Consider the following 23,594-nt stretch of genomic DNA (forward strand, 5'->3'; position numbering starts at 1 on the left):
CTGTCAAGATACCTCCTTTCCAGAAATATGGTTTGCCCAAGTCGAGGCTCAATTTGGCATTGCTATCATAAACAGCGAATTGTCCAAGTTCAACACAGTCGTTGCAGCTGTTGAAAGTGGAGATTTAGCCCAGATATCGGATGCAATCCTCAACCCGCCAGAAACAAATATGTACAGCCACCTGATATCATGTATCATTGAACGCTACTGCGATAGTGAGCAAAAGAAAATCCAAAAATTAATTTCGGAGGTCGACGCAACTGCTAAACGAGCTCAAAAGTTTGGCAAAAGGTAAAATTAATGATGATTTTCTTAAAACTCTTTAGTTGCAGAGGTTATAGGCTTAAACGTGTGCAATTCTACATGCCTCTAACGCAGAATTGACCGAGTTAGTAAAGCTCGCTGATAAAATTATTGAAGTATTTGTGTACCGAAATGTGGCCGCGATCGCACACAGCCCACCTGATGGGGACTTCAGCGTCCGTATTCATCGAATCGAAGAACAGTTGAACTAACTTGTTATCTTTATTAGGAGGCGTCCTCGCAGTAGATCCAATAGACTCAGCTTAAAGAGCACGGACGGACGGTCCGCAAGTAAGCCTACTAGTGATTTCCCACAACAGTGTTGGTATAATAGGATATTTGGTAACGACGCTCAAAAATGTCGGCCCCGTGTTCTTATACAACAAAACATTCTTAAAACTAATTAATTTTTGCAAATCGCTCACCTCGTCATTTGTGACCACAATACCAGCATCAAGTTTCTAATAGACACCGGCGCAGACGTGTCAGTAATTCTACCCTCTTCAGCCGACAAGGGCAAAAAACACCTGTCTACGAACTTCTATTCTGCAAACGTATAGCGTATGTCACTTGGTTTGCGCAGGAGTTTCGTGTGGAATTTTTATCTTGCCGAAGTCAATTGTGCAATCATCGGCTCCGACTTTTTAAAAACATATGATCTGCTTGTTGACATTAAGAGAGGTAAATTAATTGATCGCAAAACAATGTTAGAAAGCAAAGGGAATTTTGTTCAGCAAAATTCCATTACAATTCTAACACATTCAAGTGATTCCAGGTTTTCGCACATTTTACGTGAGTATGGTAATTTAATTGTATTAAATTCCGACAGAAAACCCATAGAATCCAACACCTCATTTCATCACGACTTCAGGTTACCAGTGTGTGCTCGCCCAAGACGACCGGTAGGAGAACGACTAGAAGCAACGAAGACAGAGTTTCAATTTTTAATGGAGAAGGGCATTTGCAGACCTTCTAAAAGTCAATGGGCGAGTCCACTTTATCATGTAAAGAAAGCGAATGGGGAAAGGAGGCCGTGTGAAGATTATCGAGCACTCAACGCACAGACGGTATCAGATCGGTACCTAATTCCATTCAACCACAACGTTACAAACATTCTTCATGGTTGGCGGGTATTTTCGACCCTCGATCTACAGCGGGCTTACCACCCCCAATCGAACCAGACGACATTCCTAAAGGCTATGTACAACAAGTTGCGCCTGAGTCTTGAGGTGAAAACTCTAACGACATATCATTTTTATCCACCCTAATGCCATATAGTTCTCGGCACGTTTTAACCTTACCACTCTAACGCCACACAGTCCTCAACACGATACAAAATCTTGACTTGGTGGTAGATTCAGGCTTGATTAATCAGATACCTAAATTACAGACGCAATTTCTACATTTAAATCTTATTATTATACACCATTTAGTGGCTGCGCCCATCTTAAATATTGAGGTTGTATAGTGAACTGTATTATTCTTGTCAAGCCCCTTTATTTGATACCCATATTGATACGCCATATCAACACCTTTGGGCCTATTCGAGTTTGTGTATATGACGTTCGAATTAAGGAATGCAGCCCAAACATTTTAGCCATACATTGATGAGCTTTTGCGTGGCTTAGATTGTACATTTGCCTATATCGACGATATTTTGGTTGCATCAAATAGCGAGGAGCAACACGAGCGTAACTTGCGTGAAGTATTCGACCGTTTGCGCAAAGAAAATTTGTCCATCAACGCCAGCAAGTGCAAAATCGGCCAATCCGAACTGAAATTTTTAGGTCATACAATCACTATCGACGGTCTCAAGTCTACGAAGGAAAAGGTAGAAGTCATATTGAATTTCGGGAAACCAGCGATAGCGAAAGATTTAAAAAGGTTTTTGGGAATGATTAACGTCTACGGTCCATTTTTGCCACAGGCTACAAAACACCAGTATGTGTTACAACAGTTGGTCAGTGGTAACAAAAGTGCGACACAACCAGAATTAGTTGATCTGCGGAAGACGAAGAGGCCATTAAAGATTGTAAGTCTGAAATATACAACACGGCATTATTATACTACTTGGCACCTGAAGGTAAATTAACCCTAACAGTCGACGCTTCAGACACAGCAGTGGGTGCGGTGGGAGCGGTGCTTCATCAAATCGTCGATAGCAGAGCAAAACCCCTTTGTTTTTATTCCAAACGACTGACCGATGCACAACGAAATTATAGTGCCTACGACAGAGATTACTGCAGTCTATCAAGATGTTGAGCATTTCAAACATATGTTGGAGGGGCGAGAATTTCTTATTTCACTTATATTCGCATTTGAGCAAAGTTGTGAAAAAGCTTCGCCGAGGAGAGTGCGTCAATTCGATTATATAAGCCAGTACTCCACCGACATCCAACATATTCGTGGAGCAGACAACAATGTTGCGGATTGGTTGTCTCGAATCAAAACGCTCACGACAAATGAAGTTAATTTTGGAATAATGGCTGCCGAACAAGGGCACGACGAAGAGTTGAAGTCTCTTTTGGAGCCTGGTAAGACCTCTTCGCTTAATTTAACTTTGTTGCAACTCCCAAATACAGATAAATCCATGTATTTCAATGTCAATGGTCAACGGGTTCGATCATACGTTCCACCTAGTCAACGACAATTGGTTCTGAGGAAGCTACAGGTATTCCAATCCCCGATATTTCTGCGCATACGGTTGCAAAAGCTTTTGTCAACGGTTGGGTGTCTTTACACCGTGTTCCAGAGAAAATCACTACAGATCTTGGTCGGCAGTTTGAATCGCCTCTGTTTGAACAGCTAACAAAAACGTTTGGCATACGTCATTTGCGCTCAACGGCTTACCACCCGCAAGCGAATGGTCTGATTGAGAGATGGCATCGAAAACTGAAGAGTGCCATCAAATGCTACGCAACAAATTATTGGTGTTTCGTTTTTTCACTCGTTCTGCTCGGACTTCGGACAACAGTGAAACCTGATATTAGTGCCAGCCCAGCCGAAATGCTTTATGGAACACAACTACGATTGCCAGGCAAGATTTTTGGACAGAGTAGGCTGGAAGAGAGCCAAATTGAGTTCGTCAAGAAACTTCGGTAAGTTATGTGTGATTTGCGTACAGTATTAAAAAAATTATATAAAAAAGGACGAAATAAGGAAAATATATCTATAGATCGACTTAAACCAGCACGCGTTTTTCTAGAAGATACACCAAAAGGTGAGAATACACAACACAACTCCACTGAGCCAATTAAAGAGAGATGCAAATGAGAGCGTCAAAGACCAGAACAACACCAAAAACCTCCAGTAAAGTCTACATGGTCGGGAAGACGCGTGAAATTTCCTAATATTTATTATTAACGTAAAACCTAACAGGGGGTATTGTGGTATTTTGTAAATATTATATATTACAAATTGTACTAATCGTTAAAATTATCTGTATTAGTACTCTTTGTTTAAACAGTGAAATACTTAATGCAACAGTGTAAAATGATATTATTATTTGTGAGTGCTATAACCCACAACTACATTCTTCATTGCATATTAACATAAATATTTTAGGAATTAATAAAATGGAGATTCTAATAGTAGTTATCAGATAGTCGAAGAAACAACGTGTTTCATTTCATTTCTCAAGGGTTAGGTATCATCGGCCTAACCTCATCGCTGATACACTACAATCCGATACTCATTAGAGGACCAACAATTTGAATAATCATAACAGAATTCAAAATATATTTAAATAATTGAGCATTAGTTAAGGTATACATCTGTCGGCGAACCGACTGATGCTTTTCAAATTTCTTTAGTAACTTTGAATCTTGATTCTCATTCCGAATTCTGGCAATTGAATGTCCTTAATCCAAAGTATCTCTAGAAAATAAGTAATTTTTTGGTACGATATATCCTTGATAAATAGGGTTGGTAACAAGATTTGCAATGTTTTTTTATGGGTGTGTCATTTTCCAACTAAAAGGTTCAAGGTATGAAGATGACGAACTTCTAGTTTGTTTTTATGTTGCGGCTATTTACTATATCACTCGTTAAAAATGATCGTTTTGAACCAGATTCTAAAAGAGCTCTAACATTTGATATTTGTCCTCGATGTTTGATATGAGGTAGCACTGTTGGCAACATAACATCATTACTACTCAAAGTAATGTGTGTCTAAGTATTTGTTCTTCTGCTGCTCTTCAATAACTAAATGTGTTGCTGTCTGTCGACTAGGTCGTATCTAGTTCGGGTCTTTTGGAGGTAAGACCTTGAAAAAAAACATTTTTTAATTCTATTGCCATCATGTGAAACCAACTGTTGCATATTTAAAAGTCGATTTGACACTATAAGACTCCAGCACAGAGTTGCCGTGATTGAAATGAAATTTTTTGCAAAGGATATAAAACCTTTTGCAGCGGAAATGAAACCTTCTGCAACAGAAACCTATTGCAACATAAATGAAACTTTTTGCAAATTAAATGAGACTTTTGTAATAACAAATTGTTCATTATTGATTTCAAATAAAATATTTCCATATTAAATAAAATATATCCCTATTACTATAAATGTAATGGGCAGGACTGAAATGCGAAATTTGTTGTAGTTGTGTGTAAGATGGTTTGTATTAAAAATAATACGGAGACGTTTCTAAAAGGCATTATATTGTGTACGTAATGGAGCAAACCATTTACAAACCTACACATCAAGATCGGTTTATCTCCATAATAGATCTGCTGTCAAAAATTAAAAAACAAATTTATAATTTCTAAATATAGATATTAATAATCAGTAAAACTATATATTAGCTATAATTTGTTGATTCCACTTTTAAGCTACTAAAAATTAAAATATTTTATTATGTTCCTTCCTATAAATGTAAAAGTTTCATTTGGTTTGCAAAAATTTTCATTTTAGTTACAAAAGGTTTCGTTTAAAATGCATAAATTTTCATTTCCCCATCAAAAGGTTTCATATTCGATGCAAAAGGTTACATTTCCACTTCAAAAGGTTTCATTCGGTACAACATATCATTTTCGTGAAGTTTTGTCTTTATGATAATGAAATCCATTTATTTTTCATTGTTTTGATTAATGTAATACAAGGGAACCAGTACCTCCCCATAATGGGTGATAAATTCGAATACCCATGAAGCTCATAAAACGCGAAATTAACATCCGATTCCATTCAGACTTTGTACATCTCAATATTTTTATCAACACAAGATTGTCATAAAGATAGCAGAGATCGGATCTTTGGCCCTCCTTCTGGTACCTCCCCACAAAGAATAAAAATGTTGAATATCAACGAACCTGAAAAAAACGCGGAATTAACATACGATTCCATTCAGACTTGGTGCATCTAAATATTTCCATCAACACAAGATCTGTTATATAGATGGTAGAGATTGAAGCATTCCTTCTGGTACCTCCCCCACATAGGGTTCAAAATTTTGACAAACAAAACGCTCAAAGCTTCCAGCTCTCTTCAAATTTTACATATACAAACATTTTTGCTAACACAAGATCTGTTTTGAAGGTGATATATATCTGGTACTTCACCCATAAAGAGTCAAAATTGTCAATACTTGCGAAACTGCGATTCAGTTAACGATTCGTTACTATATCTATATCTAAATCTTAAATCTGAGATGAATATGGAATTTATGATTTCACATAAAATTGTGTATAAATTTCTTCTTTCCCATACAAATATTCTTATCTGTATTAGATGAAGTATGAAAATGGAATGTTTCGACTATATCTGGTACCTCACACACTTTTTAACATTTTTAAAAATATGTCATATAAAGTGAAGTAAGTAACTGATATACTACAAACTTGGCACGTAGCAATATTTATGTAAAATTTTTTTAGATCCGCTACTTCATAACTGAAGTTAAAATATATTTAAATAATTTAACGTTGGCTAAGGGTATACATCTTTCGTAGAGCCCGACTGATGCTTTTTAATTTCTTTAGTAGATTTGAATATTGATTCTCATTCCGAATTCTGGCAATTTAATGTCTCAATATAAAGTATCTCTAAAAAATAAGTAATTTTTTGGTGCGATATGTCCTTGATAAAAAAAGGGTTGGTAACCAGATTTGTAATGATTTTTTATGGGTGTGTCATTCAACTGGAAGGTTCAAGGTATGATGATGACGTATTTCTAGTTTGCTTTAATGTTGAGGCTATTTACTGTATCACTCGTTAAATGATCGTTTGAAACCAGAGTCTAAAAGAGCTCTTACATTTGACATTTGTCCTCGATGTTTGATATGTACTACCACTGTTAGCAATATAACATCATCACTACACAAAAATTGAACTGGAGAAGCATCGCAGTTCATTCTGCTGCTCTCTCTACATGTGTTGCTGTCTGTCGACTAGGTCGTGAATGAGAATACCCGCATTATCATTCGTCTACTACCAAAAACAGTTGGAAAAAATATTATTTTTTATGTTTATCTAATTGTTATATTTTGGCATTGGCACACAATCACTTTTCCAATTCAAATTTTTGGACTCTATCGTCAGAGTTGAGGTTTGTGCGTCGAGGTCTGCGATCAAGCAGTGACGTCGAGAGAGATATTATGTCTAATTACCAGCACTGGGACGATGTAGCATACGGTTTGGTGAACAAACGACATTGCTATTCTTAAGAAAACAGCAAAAAAGTTTAAAACAGGCGTGTATTTTATCTACTAAAAACAAATGTATAGCATTTCCAAGTTACATGAAACTTTTTGCAATTGAAATGAACACTTTTACATTTTAAACGAAACCCTTTGTAATTAAAATGAAACCTTTTCCATAGAAATTGATATTATTTAAATTTAATTTGTATTCTGTCAAGATGAAGAAATTGAGACAGTCGAACATTTGCTCTGCTACTGCCCAGCATTCATTAACGTGAGACACATGTTGGTGGTGGAACTAGTATCGCATGATCTGCCTTCTTTTTCTAACACTGACCCTCAATTAGCTAGAAGATTCAAGTGGCTAAAGACGACACGGCAACTTCTTTAGCCGTAGATCACATTCTATACTTGTATCTTCTATCTTCACTCTCTTCCATCACCTATTACTTTCTTTTACTATTCTTTCTGGGATGAACACAATGGACCAGTAGGTCTCAGAGTGGAGCGGTTACCAAATGGCAACCGCGCGTCCTTTAACCTAACCTAATTTGTATTAACTATAGTAGTAAGAATACTTGGATTCGGAGTCGCTACCTGTCACATATAAACTATTTCCATAATTAATATTCTTAATACTTGTACAATTTCCGATACGGTCGAAAGGACTTGTAGGGATTCTAATTCTACTGAGTAGATTTAGAATGGAAAATTATTGTTGAACAAGGCGGACAACAATATAAATTTGAAAACTACAACAACACAACAAGTATTCTGACGATACTTACGTTGTTGTCAGCAAATAAAATAAACTTTAAAATTTATTTATAACTCACCTACTATTTTTAATTGATCTGACGATCGACACTTTCCTTTTTTGACTTCAAGAAGAAGAGTAGTTTTTTTTTGTTTTGGGTGATGGGACCTCATCGAATGCTAAGGATCGAGGTCGTGGCGGTCGATGTCATCATCGATAGGGTTGGGCATATTCCCAACATGCCGGGCCCCTTGCACTGGTGCAAAAGTTAATGCAGTGGTAATCCTTTCCAGCGCATTTAGCAACATATTCATTTTCTAAGTGTCTGGTTCTAAAGAAGTTATGGTGTTTACCTGAGCCACTCGATTGATGGAATTTTGGCTATAGTTTTTGTTGGTTTGACGTTCATTTGTATGTCGAATATTTTTGTTCAGATGTTTTGTGTTTGTTTTTCCCTTATCTTTGGTGATGCAGCCTTTTTGTTTTCGGTATGTTGTCTAATTTCTTGTTGTTTTGTTTCGTTTTTAAGTTCTTCTGCTTTTTGTTTGAGTGATGATGCTGTTGCTTTTTTCTGGAGATTAATAAGTGTTTGTTATTGTTGATGTTCCTCGGTTGCCCCTAACAACTACTTCAAACATGTTTCCCCCGCATAAAGTCGTTACATCCCGGTGGAGCAAAGTATTGTGCCGAGCACATTCTACAACTACCCCTCCACGTGCAGGCTCTGGCGAAGTGATTTCTTCCGAGACAGTTTATGCAAACGAGAGTGTAGTTTCCTCAATATTCATCACATTAAAGGCAGGGCAGAAACTTCTTCTAAAACTCGTCCCATCTTCCAGTCATTCGGTGACAGAAGTTCATCTTTTATCAACACCATGTTGTTTTTCTTAAGACTCCGCTGAAGATACTGCCATTTATACCGCTTATGCAGTTCCCGAATATATTCGGTTTTCCCGCTCTTGCTAAACGTGTGATGAAAAACTTTAACTTTATCCCATCGATTTATAAGGGATAAATATTTTGTTGGCATTTCTGGAGCAAATATTAGTGAACCAACTCTCTGAAGGTGCGCTGGCGTTAAAGCTTCCAAATCTTCTGGATCTCTAGATCATGGTGAGAGGGGTTGTTGTAATATTCTGAATATTACAATTGTTTTTAATAGCTCAGTTTTTTTAATATTGTTTCAATCACATACGTTTGCATTTTTTGTTGAATACTTTTTTTGTAGAAAATATTTTAACTTGACTTCAAATTTGAATATCCTTCGTGTACATTCCTTTTTTCAAATTTGTTCTCTAATTAATAAAACTTTTATAAAAAATAAACAACGCGTTTTATCTCTGGAAGATTATTATGATATAATATTTTATAGTTATATCAAATTCTTCATACTACCTAATGAAGAGGTTCCCACTTAGGGGATTGTGTGATTTTTAACGCAACCTGCATTATGTACATAGACCAGTCTTGTATAGGCAGTTAAATGGCTCGATCCATCACAATATTGCACAATATTTTATTGTAGATGCAGAACAATTAAAAATTTCCAAGTTATTTCCTCCAAAACATTTCAGATCTGCCAATTCAAATTATTATAAAAGCCAAAATTTGTTTTAATTTATCTTTTTAGCGTATAGTATTAAGAATATTTAATATGGGAATATTTTATATTTACTAATATTATTTTTATACCCTCCACCATAGTATGGAGGGTATATTGTGTTTGTCATTCCGTTTGTAATACCTCCAAATATACATTTTAGACTCCACAAAGTTTATATATTCATGATCAATGACGGTCTGTCCGTCTATCCTTCTGTCCGTCTGTGGAAATCACTCCAGCTTCCGAACGAAATGAAGTAAGTTGATAACAATTAACTTAAATGTGTTTTATGTCTGAAGGACTTTTGGTATTGAAAATGGGCTATGTAGGTCCACGGCTGCATATAACCCCCATATAACTGTACAACTCTATATTCGGTATTTAGATGATTTTAGAGACTTTATTTACCGCAATTGTTTCAAATTTGGTATTTGAGGTTCGCAATAGATACTACAGCCTCAGCCAGAAAATAAGCCACGTCTTCGTATAGCTCCCATATAACGGTACCCCGATATTCGGTATTTTGATGATTTTAGCGAGAATATTTATCGGTATTGTTTCAAATTTGGTATTTGAAGTTCGTAATGGATACTACAGCCTATGACAGAAAATTGTCTGTGCAGGTCCACGTCTCCGTATAGCACCCATATAACGGTACCCCCTGATATTCGGTATTTGGATGATTTTAGAGACATTATTTACCGCAATTGTTTCAAATTTGGCATTTGAGTTCGTAATGGATACCACAGCCTAAGACAGAAAATGAGCCATGTAGGTCCACGTCTTCGTATATCACCCATATAACGGTACCCCCTGATATTCGGTATTTGCATGATTTTAGAGACATTATTTACCGCAATTGTTTCAAATTTGGCATTTGAGTTCGTAATGGATACCACAGCCTAAGACAGAAAATCGGTCATGTAGGTCCACGTCTTCGTATATCCCCCATATAACGGTACCTCCCGATATTCGGTATTTGGAGGATTTTAGCGACATTATTTACCTGAATTATTGTACAAGTTCCGATACAGGCGTATGGACTTGTAGGGGTTCTAAATCTACAGAGTAGATTTTGAGCCGAAAGTGCATTATTTGTTGCACAAAAACGAACAACAAAGCTATGAATATTAGAATATTATAAATGATCGTTTCGATCCAGTATCTAATAAAGCTCTTGCTGTGTACATTTTACCATTGCATTTGATTCTTACAAGCGCAGTTGTTAACAAAACATCATCATCACTGACTGATAAATTTGTTTGTGTATTAGAGCTTCGGAAGGTAGAATGAAGTACGGGGCATGTCGTCTGTCGTGACATGATTTATTCTTTAAATAATCGGCTCAGAGGTTCTATGTGATATATTTGAATGTGTAGGACTTCTTGGTAGGGTTTCTGTGTTTCCTATGTGCAACCTTGTGTGAGGTTTTTTCTTACAATATAAACATCTATGCGCACTGAAACATTTTCTTGTGTTATGTCCACTCTTCAAACAATTATTACATAAACCTAGATCTCGTATGAATTCAACTCTCGTATTGATAATCATACTATTAAATCTTGAACAATTCTTTGATGCGCGTGAAATTCATGATTAAACCCAGGTGAAGTTGCTATATTTCTAAGACAATCTATTCTTTCTAGGACTCGATGTCTGTTTTGTAGAAATCCTCCATTTGTGTAGCTCTGAATGTCATTCGAGCAATTGTTCCCAAAGGATCAAAGTTTCAAGAGGAAGCTTTGTTGAACACAAATATATTAAAATAGGGTCCCATTGGTTAACTTCTACCTTATGAGTTTCTAGTAATGCTAGACAGTCGCTAACTGTTGATTGAATTCTTTTATTGTCTCTGCTGGATTCAGTCTTTGCTGCCGAAAGATTGAATAAAATCTTCAATTAATTATCTACCAGTACCTTCACATTTTCGAATCGCACTGATAACGCTTCCCATGCTAACGAAAAATTTTGATCAGATAATGGGTACCGATCTACAATTCTACCAGTCTCACCCTTTGTTTTATTACGCAAATGATAAAGTTTTTGCGCTAGTGTAAGTCTGGGATGGTTCCCATAAATGGCCGTAAACATATCTCGGAATGTAGGCCATTCTTAATAACTTCCATAGAAGTCTCGGGTGTCACATTCATACAAAAATCCGACATGTCAAATGCGGTATTTGAACTATTGAACATTGTAGAGTTTGTCATGTCGCCTCTAGCGTCATTATTTCTTTTAGTTTTTCTGTTTTTCAATACTTCCAACAAATTGGCCTTTGTCGTTTGATAATTGTCTCTGGCGGACGCAAACATATCTCTGGCTCTTAATTTGTAATCTTGATCTCCCTCATTAAAATAGAAACTTTCAAACGCTCTGCGTACATTGTGCCAATCTCATCCATGGATTCTAATTTTGTTTCTATTAAAGAATCAGACAGCTCATTCTCTCCTGTGCCTCCTATCTTAATGCAAGTTTGCATGAGGTTTTCAGTCTCGTATTCAAATCTAGCATACAAGAAACCATTTTGTAATATTAATTTATTTTATTTATGTAATTTATTTAATTAGTTTTTATATATTTATGATATTAATTGATGTTTTTAAAATTATTTTTATTATTTATGAGTTGTATTATTCTTGAATATACAAACACTTCAACTATCAATTTATTTATAAATTTAGAAATAAATGAAGTTATACAAAATAAAGTTATACAAAATACAAATGTGTTTGTTGTGTATATTCTTCATTTCTCAATAAACGTTTATTTTCTAAACCTTGAGAGAAATATTTCAATTGTTTGTTTATTATTATTGTGGTATTCAATGTATGTACTTTTCTTTGTACGTCACGTTACTCGCCACACTAACTACACAACTCTTTTTCACCACACCAGCTGATCTATAATCGAACAATGGTAGATGACAGATCGATCACACATAACAATAAAACAGATGATAAAAGCTTGTTATATTTGTTGTTCACGAATGTAAGCAAAACAAATGTAACAAAATGATGCAGCAAAGTGAGAGTGGTGTTTTTTATGGTGTTAACGTATGTGTTAATTTTAATAGTGTTAAGTTAAAACAAACATACATACAAAAGAGTTTTTCTCTTTAAAATGACTCTGTTGATTATTTGGCAACAAAAACAAAGGCGCCTAAATCTACAGAGTATATTTAGAGCCGAAAGTGTATTATTTGTTACACAAAGACGAACAACAAAGCTATGAATATTAGACAACACAACAAGTATACAGGCGATACTTACGTGTTACTAATAAGGCACTGGTGGTTAAGGCTTCAATAAATCACTTTTTTTAATTAAAATACTCTGACTATCAGAATTTATGTATTTATTTGTCAAATCAATCCTTGTTTAATTTTTCATTCATTGAAATAACAAATTGTTATTGCAAAAGTTTTCATTTCCACTGCAAAAGGTTTGGTTTGCGGAGCAAAAAGAAAATAAAAGGAAAAATATAAAAACGCAGTCTATTAATATTTTTTCCCACTGAGCAGTGGACTGTATATTTTTTATAGGGTGGTTGTTCGTGGAACAATATTACCTTTGTACAAAAGGTTTTTGGCAGTAGGACGTAATCCTATGCTTGTTAGTACTCGTAAAGTCGGTAAAATACTGTAAAGGCGGCAATTACAAAACGTCACTCCGTACGATATATCATTACCTTTGACATGATGTACAAAGTACAAAGTCGTATTAAGAGGTAGTAGACATTACCTAAGGAGGAGAAAAGTAGCCCGTGTTACAAATATGTAATATTAACGCAATTCAATGAAAATTAAGTTAAAAATTAAACACTCCGCCGGTCTTTGAAACAATTCACCATGTTGCAAATTTTACGTTAATGTTAGTTATTTTCATGTGAGCTCGTGGAGCACGATCGTGCTATACCTCGAGGAGGAACTGATCGTATCATGAAAATAATGGACAAAATAAAAAAGGTGGTTTTCGATTTTTCATGCGAGCTCATAGAGCACGATCGTGCAATGGCCTAAAAGGAACCGATTGTATCATGAAAACTGAAAGAATGTGCTCGTAGAGCAAGATTGTACAATGCCTCGTCAAGGTTCTGATCTGTTAAGGGTTGAACTCGTCGAGTCCAATGCGTTGCGAAACCACTGATAACGCCTGGACGACGCGAAACATCGACTATAACTAACTCCGTATGAGTGACATATGATTGGAAATCGCCGTCGGACGAATGTGCCGCTTTCTGTATTATATTCCGCTCCTCACATTCGGCAACATTTATGTGAATTATGGTTCGGTGATCCAGCAATATAAATAATTATAGATGCGTAGCATCTGCTTTAATATTTGTCATTCAAAAGATACGAGATGAACAATATGGGATGCCTCTCTGAAAATTAAGTACAGACGGCCGTATAACCATCGTTTATGCGGATTGAATTAATTTGCGTGACAAATGAAAAAAAAAGACGTAGTCTATACAGATGGTCGTTGACCAATATTTGCATAGCAAGTAGGAGGACGAAGTGTAGGTGATGGAATCTTTGCATTTTCCGTGGGAAAATATATACCTTATACCTAAACCTTAATCATGTATGGAAAAAGCGTCCGTAGGGAAAGATGTGAGCAAAAGTTACTCAAAGTACCCAGTCTTTTACTCTAATCTGAGGAAAATCCCAAAACAGAATGGTTGTAGAGGGGAGTTTGACATTGGACCAGTAATGATCCAGCCGAAGACGGTGCTCTGCGCTATCAATGCACCTAATACGTTGGTACGTGTACCCTGTGGCAGAATCTTTGGATAAAGATCTGCACCTACTTGAAGGTCAACAGGACAAGAAGAAAAGGGATCAGGGTTGGCCAAACGAAGATTTGGCAATTGTGGAATGGTGTCACGTCTAGTGGAAAATGGTCGGCAGAACCAGAGCATTAGTTTCCATTGTATGCGTAGCATCCAATGTAGAACTGATACGAATGGGACATTGCTTACGGGAAATTTGTGAAACGGACCCACTAACCCCCGAGATTGAAGCTTGAACGTTATTCGCACCTATTCCCAATATTGTATACGTTCAGAAAGAAAATATACTTCTGAAGCAGGATCTATTAAGACTCTAGCTGGGTACATAGTACCTTTGTGCACAATATGCACCATAGCTGTGCCTAACAACATTTTTCTGCTCTGAGTGGTATGAAATACCTGTCGGTTTGAAGACCCTGATATAATATTGGTAGAAGTACTAGGTAGAATCACCTGATCTGGACTTCTAACATTTGAAGTCGTCGGAGACGAATGAGGCGTGGCCTCAATGTATAACAGCGTGTGATGCCGTTTATTGCATATAGTGCGCTTGTAAATGCTGTTGCATTTTGAAGTTTCATGTCCGTGATACAAACAATTAAGACAACAAAAGTGTTTCTTAACTGTGCTGATTCTTCCAGGAACTGAAAGTCTAAGGAATTTATGACAAACTCGTAGATGATGACTTTATCGTGAACAAAGCACATGTGATTTACGCGAGAATGTACGAGGTAACCTTGAGAAATGAGGGACACTTCGGGCCGTGACGGAATTTGATGTATTCGTTGCACCATTCGTAGAAACGGAATGTTTATCATTGTTTAGAGGTTAGACGTAATCGATTCCCCTAATGTTACGTATGCAGGTCAGAGTTTGGATCCTTTCTGTAAGAAAGTAATCCAAATCTTTCCACAAAACAAAGTAGATTTGTTCTTTATGCTTTGTTCCCAAAGCATCACGCAGACACAGGAAAACTAGAATAAAATCCAAGTCATTTGTCGACACATCATAATAAGACATGGATGAAATACACCCGTTTATATTTCATTGTAGTTTCTTTAACTCTGCACTAGTTTGATTGTCTAAAGCTGGAATGTCAAAGAGGAACTTAAGTTAGTAGTTCACCAAAATTCGACTCCATGCTATATTAAAGTTTTTGTGTGTAAGCGAAAACTTAGACACAATTTCATGGGCATCACCACTAGTTTTATTATTTAAATGGCACAACCGCTCGATATCGCTCATGCCGCTATTATTTATATATATGGCAGAAAATAAGTCCCTGAACATAGGCCAGGAAAGAAAATCGTCATTGAATGCTTCAATGTCACATGATGGCAAATTTAACTTGTGACCGGAATTTTAATTTCCACAGGATGTGAAAGATGAATTTTGGGAAAATTCGGTCGCTGTCTCCTCGGAACGAGGTATTGAAGTGTTACCTATATGAGATTTTGGTGAAATTACAGTTCGTGACTTAGGCGGAGCCCATAGCACACCTAACTTTCTATTAATGGACGCTAGAACATTTTTAGTAGCTCGGATGAATAAATCCAAAGAAGTGAGTGGCATTTTAAATGCAAATCGGAAGCAAAACAAATTAATAATGTTTTTTATGACACGTAATGCCTTGTTTGGAAAACAAATGCAGTCGAAGAATTTAGAACTGCCCCGAAAATGAAATAAGAAATTAGTGAAATTGTAATGAAATTTGCACGAAAATGCTTGAAATATTTTTAATAAGACACGTAATGTCAATGAAATCAATGTTTATTTAATGAAAATACACTGATTGCAGATAGTCATGGACTCCTCGCAGTGTCAGTTGAGATTAAACGTAATTAAACCACAAGAAAAAAATATAAATGAAGAAATTGTCAAACTTTTCACAGAGTGTTTTTAAAAAATTCTGAAAATTATGTACAATGTATCGTAAAATACACGTAATTTGTCGCAATGCATCGTAAATAACACTTGCCGACAACAATTTAAACAAAAATGGTAATAGAGTCGAAAAACCCAAAAGTATGATAAATCAATAAAGCCGATTGTAGGGTGCACAAATCGTAAGTCGTTCAGCGTAAAACAAGAAACAAAACAGTTTTCTAGAAAGAGTTCGCAGAAATAAATAGCAATATTTGTATTGAACGTTATTTAATAAAATATTACCACGCACATATATGTATGTGTATACCGAACGTAGGGTGATAATGTCGGAGCCTGCGAAATTCATTAACAATAGTTGATATCCAATAGAAACAACAAAAAATTTAATTGAAGTTGGCACTTTCAATTTTTCAATAAATAAAATTTTGATAAATGGTCGTGAACACACCTATTGTATGTGATTGTCTATCATTTAACAGTGAGTGTCACTATTGTAATTTACACGAATATGTATACAAAGCGGAACCAACAATCAGCGGCGATGACAACAAATATTCTTTTCTGTTATTGTCGTTATGTTTTACTACTTACATGAAGATGTAAAACACAAAAAGCGCAAGGAGAAAAGAAATTAGAAATATAAAGAACTATGCCCAAAATATAAATAGGCAATGAGAAAGTATGCAATTCTGTGATTGTGGTCGTGAGTGTATTTTGTTGGAAACAAAAATCACTTTGACACTATTTTGTTGTTGCGATAAATGCCGACGGCAATCCCATAGGAGACGGACGGACATAAACACTTGTTGAAAACGACCCAAGTCTTTGTTTTGTTTTATTAACACAACAATAACTATGTTTTGTATGTCACTTTAAACGTAATTCACAGTATACATACCTCTGTTGTGGCGGCTAATTAAAATGTAAAATAATTAATTCGATGTGATGGTGGTGATCGATAATCCCGTTGTTGTTGACGACGTTGTCGTTGTATCCTCAGTGAGCAAAGAGACGGATCGTAGAATCCAAAGTTTTGCTGTGAAACAGTCGTTTATCTATTGTTTTTCCTCGTGAAGGAAGAAGGCAGATCGCAAAATCCGGCTCGAAGGACCAATGTTTGCGGAGCAAAAAGAAAATAAAAGAAATTGAAAAAAATAAAAACACAATCAAGTAATATTTTTTCCCCTGAGCAGTGGACTGTTCAAAGGGTTTTTGGCAGTAGGACGAAATCCTATGCATGTTAGTACTAGTAGAGTCTTTAGAATACTGTAATGACGATAATTACAAGACGTCACTCCTTAGGAAATGTCATTACCTTTGACATTATGTACGTAGTACAAAGTCGTATTAAGAGGTAGTAGACATTACCTAAGGAGGAGAAAATTCACCCGTGTGACAAATATGTAATAACGCAATTCAATGAAAATTAAGTTTGAAATTAAACAGGCTTTATTTTTATTTCCACTGCAAAAGAATTCATATCTGTTGAAAAAAGTTTCATTTCAATGAAATGAAAATTTTTGCAATTGAAATGAAACACTTTGCAGTGGAAATGAAACTATTTGCATTTGAAGTGAAGCCATTTGCGACCGAAATGAAACTTTTTCAAATCAAATGAAAATTTTATTTTTATAGATGGAACATAACAAAACTATTAATCTTACCTAAAGGATTAACGCTTTGCATCTTGTTTAATTTTTAACAGCAGATCCATTATAGAGATAGATCAGTCTAGTTTTGTAGGCTATTGAATGGCTTTATCACGTGCACAATTTAATGCCTTGTTGAAACGTCCCGTCCCATCTCAATATTGTGACTTCAATATACTTTATGGGGTCTACGACGAATACTTAGAGGTGTTACATACGAAATGACACATTAAATATGCCCCCTTTCCATGGTGGTACTTTAACTATTAAACATTATAGTAAATCTTCATTTCGTACTTCAGTCCTGCTCACACAATTTATAGTAATAAAATCCAAAATTTGTTTCAATTTCACTTTTTGGTGTTAAGTATTTGGCATATTAATATAGAAATATTTTATATAAAATCAATAAAGAGCAATTTACTATTACATTAATTAAAAATTTAAGAAATAATATTACGAAATATAATTTATAACAATTCCTCTTTAACTATATATTATTAATGATTAGTTGATTTAATTTAATACCTACTAAAAATAGAAATGTATTGTTATGTTTCTTTCTATAAATATAATTGTTTCATTTGATTTGCAAAAGGTTTCATTACCTTTTGCAACGGAAATGAAACCTTTTGCATTTTATGTGAAACCGTTTGTAACCAAAATGAAACTTTTTGCAAATCAAATGAAACTTTTAGATTTATAGAAAGAAATATAACAAACCTTTTTTATTTTTAGTAGGTTCTAAATTAAATCAAGTAATTATAACTAATACAGAGTTTATGAGGAATTTTTATTGATAATAAAAATCTATATTTTTTATTATTTCTGAAATTTTCAATTATTGTAATTACAAATTGCCCTTTATTGATTTGATATAAAATATTTCCATATTATATATTCTTAATACTTAACGTTAAGAAGAGAAATTGAAACAAATGTTGGCCTTTATTACTAAATTGTATGGGCAGGACTGAAATGTGAATTTAAGCATTACTATAAAGTTTTACAGAAGTTTCGGATCGCTGCGGAACATTCGATTCTGTCGCTCTCTCCTCGGAACGAGGTATTGAAGTGTTACCTATATGAGATTTTGGTGAAATTACAGTTCGTGACTTAGGCGGAGCCCTTAGCACACCTAACTTTCTATTAATGGACGCTAGAACATTTTTAGTAGCTCGGATGAATAAATCCAAAGGAGTGAGTGGCATTTTAAATGCAAATCGGAAGCAAAACAAATTAATAATGTTTTTTATGACACGTAATGTCTTGTTTGGAAAACAAATGCAGTCGAGGAAAATGAAATAAGAAATTAGTGAAATTGTAATGAAATTTGCACGAAAATGCTTGAAATATTTTTAATAAGACACGTAATGTCAATGAAATCAATGTTTATTTAATGAAAATACACTGATTGCAGATAGTCATGGACTCCTCGCAGTGTCAGTTGAGATTAAACGTGATTAAACCACAAGAAAAAAATATAAATGAAGAAATTGTTCAAACTTTTCTCACAGTGTATTTAAAAAATTCTGAAAGTTATGTACAATGTATCGTAAAATACACGTAATTTGTCGCAATGTATCGTAAGTAACACTTGCCGACAAAAATTTTCAAACAACAATTGTAATAGAGTCGAAAAACCCAAAAATATGATAAATCAATAAAGCCGATTGTAGGGTGCACAAATCGTATGTCGTTCAGCGTAAAACAAGAAACAAAACAGTTTTCTAGGAAGAGTTCGCAGAAATAAATAGCAATATTTGTATTAAACGTTATTTAATAAAATATTACCACGCACATATATGTATGTGTATACCGAATGTAGGGTGATAATGTCGGAGACTGCGAAATTCATTAACAGTAGTTGATATCCAATAGAAACAACAAAAAATTTAATTGAAGTTGGCACTTTCAATTTTTAAATAAATGGTCGTGAACACACCTATTGTATGTGATTGTCTATCATTTAACAGTGAGTGTCACTATTGTAATTTACACGAATATGTATACAAAGCGGAACCAACAATCAGCGGCGATGACAACAAATATTATTTTCTGTTATTGTTGTTATGTTTTACTACTTACATGAAGATGTAAAACACAAAAAGCGCAACGAGAAAAGAAATTAGAAATATAAAGAACTATCCAAAAATATAAATAGGCAATGAGAAAGTATGCAATTCTGTGATTGTGGTCGTGAGTGTATTTTGTTGGAAACAAAAATCACTTTGACACTATTTTGTTGTTGCGATAAATGCCGACGGCAATCCCATAGGAGACGGACGGACATAAACACCTGTTGAAAACGACCCAAGGCTTTGTTTTGTTTTATTAACACAACAATAACTATGTTTAAACGTAATTCACAGTATACATACCTCTGTTGTGGCGGCTAATTAAAATGTAAAATAATTAATTAGATGTGATGGTGGTGATCGATAATCCCGTTGTTGTTGACGACGTAGTCGTTGTATCCTCAGTGAGCAAAGAGACGGATCGTAGAATCCAAAGTTTTGCTGTGAAACAGTCGTTTCTCTATTGTTTTTCCTCGTGAAGGAAGAAGACAGATCGCAAATCCGGCTCGAAGGACCAATGTTTGCGGAGCAAAAAGAAAATAAAAGAAATGGAAAAAAATAAAAACACAATCATGTAATATTTTTTCCCTCTGAGCAGTGGACTGTTCAAAGGGTTTTTGGTAGTAGGACGTAATCCTATGCATGTTAGTACTAGTAGAGTCGGTAGAATATTACAAGACGTCACACCTTAGGAAATGTCATTACCTTTGACATTATGTACGAAGTACAAAGTCGTATTAGGAGGTAGTAGACATTACCAAAAAGGAGAAAATTCACCCGTGTTACAAATATGTAATAACGCAATTCAATGAAAATTAAGTTTGAAATCAAACAGGCTTTATTTTCATTTCCACTGCAAAAGAATTCATATCTGTTGCAAATAGTTTCATTTCAATGAAATGAAAATTTTTGCAATTGAAATGAAACATTTTGCAGTGGAAATGAAACTATTTGCATTTGAAGTGAAACCATTTGCGACCGAAGTGAAACTTTTGTAAATCAATAGAAACTTTTATTTTTATAGATGGAACATAACAAACCTATTAATCTTACCTAAAGGATTAACGCTTTGCAGCTTGTTTAATTTTTAACAGCAGATCCATTATAGAGATAGAGCAGTCTAGTTTTGTAGGCTATTGAATGGCTTTATCACGTGCACAATTTAATGCCTTGTTGAAACGTCCCGTCCCATCTCAATATTGTGACTTCAATAGACAGACAGCTAGACATCATTGAATCAACTTTGATCATGGTTGGATATACTTTATGGGGTCTACGACGAATACTTAGAGGTGTTACATACGAAATGCCCCCTTTCCAGGGTGGTACTTTAACTATTGAACATTATAGTAAATCTTCATTTCGTACTTCAGTCCTGCTCACACAATTTATAGTAATAAAGGCCAAAATTTTTTTCAATTTCACTTTTTGGTGTTAAGTATTTGGCATATTAATATAGAAATATTTTATATCAAATCAATAAAGAGCAATTTACTATTACATTAATTGAAAATTTAAGAAATAATATTACGAAAATATAGATGTTAATAATCTATAACAATTCCTCTTTAACTATATATTATTAATGATTAGTTGATTTAATTTAATACCTACTAAAAATAGAAATGTATTGTTATGTTTCTTTCTATAAATATAATTGTTTCATTTGATTTGCAAAAGGTTTCATTACCTTTTGCAACGGAAATGAAACCTTTTGCATTTTATGTGAAACCGTTTGTAACCGAAATGAAACTTTTTGCAAATCAAATGAAACTTTTAGATTTATAGAAAGAAATATAACAAACCTTTTTTATTTTTAGTAGGTTCTAGATTAAATCAAGTAATTATAACTAATATAGAGTTAATGAGGAATTTTTATTGATAATAAAAATCTATAGTTTTTATTATTTCTGAAATTTTCAATTATTGTAATTACAAATTGCCCTTTATTGATTTGATATAAAATATTTCCATATTATATATTCTTAATACTTAACGTTAAAAAGAGAAATTGAAACAAATGTTGGCCTTTATTACTAAATTGTATGGGCAGGACTGAAATGTAAATTTAAGCATTACTATAAAGTTTTACAGAAGTTTCGGATCGCTGCGGAACATTCGATTCTGTCGCTCTCTCCTCGGAACGAGGTATTGAAGTGTTACCTATATGAGATTTTGGTGAAATTACAGTTCGTGACTTAGGCGGAGCCCGTAGCACACCTAACTTTCTATTAATGGACGCTAGAACATTTTTAGTAGCTCGGATGAATAAATCCAAAGGAGTGAGTGGCATTTTAAATGCAAATCGGAAGCAAAACAAGTTAATAATGTTTTTTATGACACGTAATGCCTTGTTTGGAAAACAAATGCAGTCGAAGAATTTAGAACTGCCCCGAAAATGAAATAAGAAATTAGTGAAATTGTAATGAAATTTGCACGAAAATGCTTGAAATATTTTTAATAAGACACGTAATGTCAATGAAATCAATGTTTATTTAATGAAAATACACTGATTGCAGATAGTCATGGACTCCTCGCAGTGTCAGTTGAGATTAAACGTGATTAAACCACAAGAAAAAAATATAAATGAAGAAATTGTTCAAACTTTCTGAAAGTTATGTACAATGTATCGTAAGTAACACTTGCCGACAAAATTTTTCAAACAACAATTGTAATAGAGTCGAAAAACCCAAAAATATGATAAATCAATAAAGCCGATTGTAGGGTGCACAAATCGTAAGTCGTTCAGCGTAAAACAAGAAACAAGAAACAAAACAGTTTTCTAGAAAGAGTTCGCAGAAATAAATAGCAATATTAGTATTAAACGTTATTTAATAAAATATTACCACGCACATATATGTATGTGTATACCGAATGTAGGGTGATAACGTCGGAGACTGCGAAATTCATTAACAGTAGTTGATATCCAATAGAAACAACAAAAAATTTAATTGAAGTTGGCACTTTCAATTTTTCAATAAATAAAATTTTGATAAATGGTCGTGAACACACCTATTGTATGTGATTGTCTATCATTTAACAGTGAGTGTCACTATTGTAATTTACACGAATATGTATACAAAGCGGAACCAACAATCAGCGGCGATGACAACAAATATTCTTTTCTGTTATTGTTATTATGTTTTACTACTTACATGAAGATGTAAAACACAAAAAGCGCAACGAGAAAATATAAATAGGCAATGAGAAAGTATGCAATTCTGTGATTGTGGTCGTGAGTGTATTTTGTTGGAAACAAAAATCACTTTGACACTATTTTGTTGTTGCGATAAATGCCGACGGCAATCCCATAGGAGACGGACGGAATAAACACTTGTTGAAAACGACCCAAGGCTTTGTTTTGTTTTATTAACACAACAATAACTATGTTTTGTATGTCACTTTAAACGTAATTCACAGTATACATACCTCTGTTGTGGCGGCTAATTAAAATGTAAAATAATTAATTAGATGTGATGGTGGTGATCGATAATCCCGTTGTTGTTGACGACGTTGTCGTTGTATCCTCAGTGAGCAAAGAGACGGATCGTAGAATCCAAAGTTTTGCTGTGAAACAGTCGTTCATCTATTGTTTTTTTTTCTCGTGAAGGAAGATGACAGATCGCAAAATCCGGCTCGAAGGACCAATGTTTGCGGAGCAAAAAGAAAATAAAAGAAATGGAAAAAAATATAAAGAGAAATATAAAGAGAATAAATAAAGAGAAATTTACTATTACATTAATTGAAAATTTAAGAAAAAATATTACGAAAATATGGATGTTAATAATCTATAACAATTCCTCTTTAACTATATATTATTAATGATTAGTTGATTTAATTTAATACCTACTAAAATAGAAATGTATTGTTATGTGTCTTTTTATAAAT

The 23,594-nt window shown here is 34.4% G+C and overlaps 2 long non-coding RNA genes across 9 annotated transcripts in view; one reads left to right on the plus strand and one right to left on the minus strand.

The window, feature by feature from the left end:
* LOC109612007 (uncharacterized) overlaps nt 1–23,594 on the minus strand; it is an 84,774-nt gene that overhangs the window by 26,404 nt on the left and 34,776 nt on the right. For 6 of the 8 annotated variants that reach the window (XR_009343007.1, XR_009343008.1, XR_009343005.1 and 3 more), the window contains 2 exons: nt 20,010–23,292; nt 16,878–17,080 (listed from right to left, as the gene is read on the minus strand). This is a non-coding gene — a long non-coding RNA (uncharacterized LOC109612007). The remainder of the gene's footprint in view (nt 1–16,877; nt 17,081–20,009; nt 23,293–23,594) is intronic. The other 2 variants (XR_009343011.1, XR_009343012.1) reach the window with 2 other exon arrangements.
* On the plus strand, nt 392–4,066 carry LOC131804243 (uncharacterized). Its single transcript, XR_009343004.1, has 3 exons — nt 392–1,095; nt 1,175–3,401; nt 3,479–4,066. It is a non-coding gene; the product is annotated as an uncharacterized LOC131804243 (long non-coding RNA).

This window comes from Musca domestica, unplaced genomic scaffold (assembly GCF_030504385.1).
Source record: "Musca domestica strain aabys unplaced genomic scaffold, Musca_domestica.polishedcontigs.V.1.1 4, whole genome shotgun sequence".
Taxonomy (NCBI): domain Eukaryota; kingdom Metazoa; phylum Arthropoda; class Insecta; order Diptera; family Muscidae; genus Musca; species Musca domestica.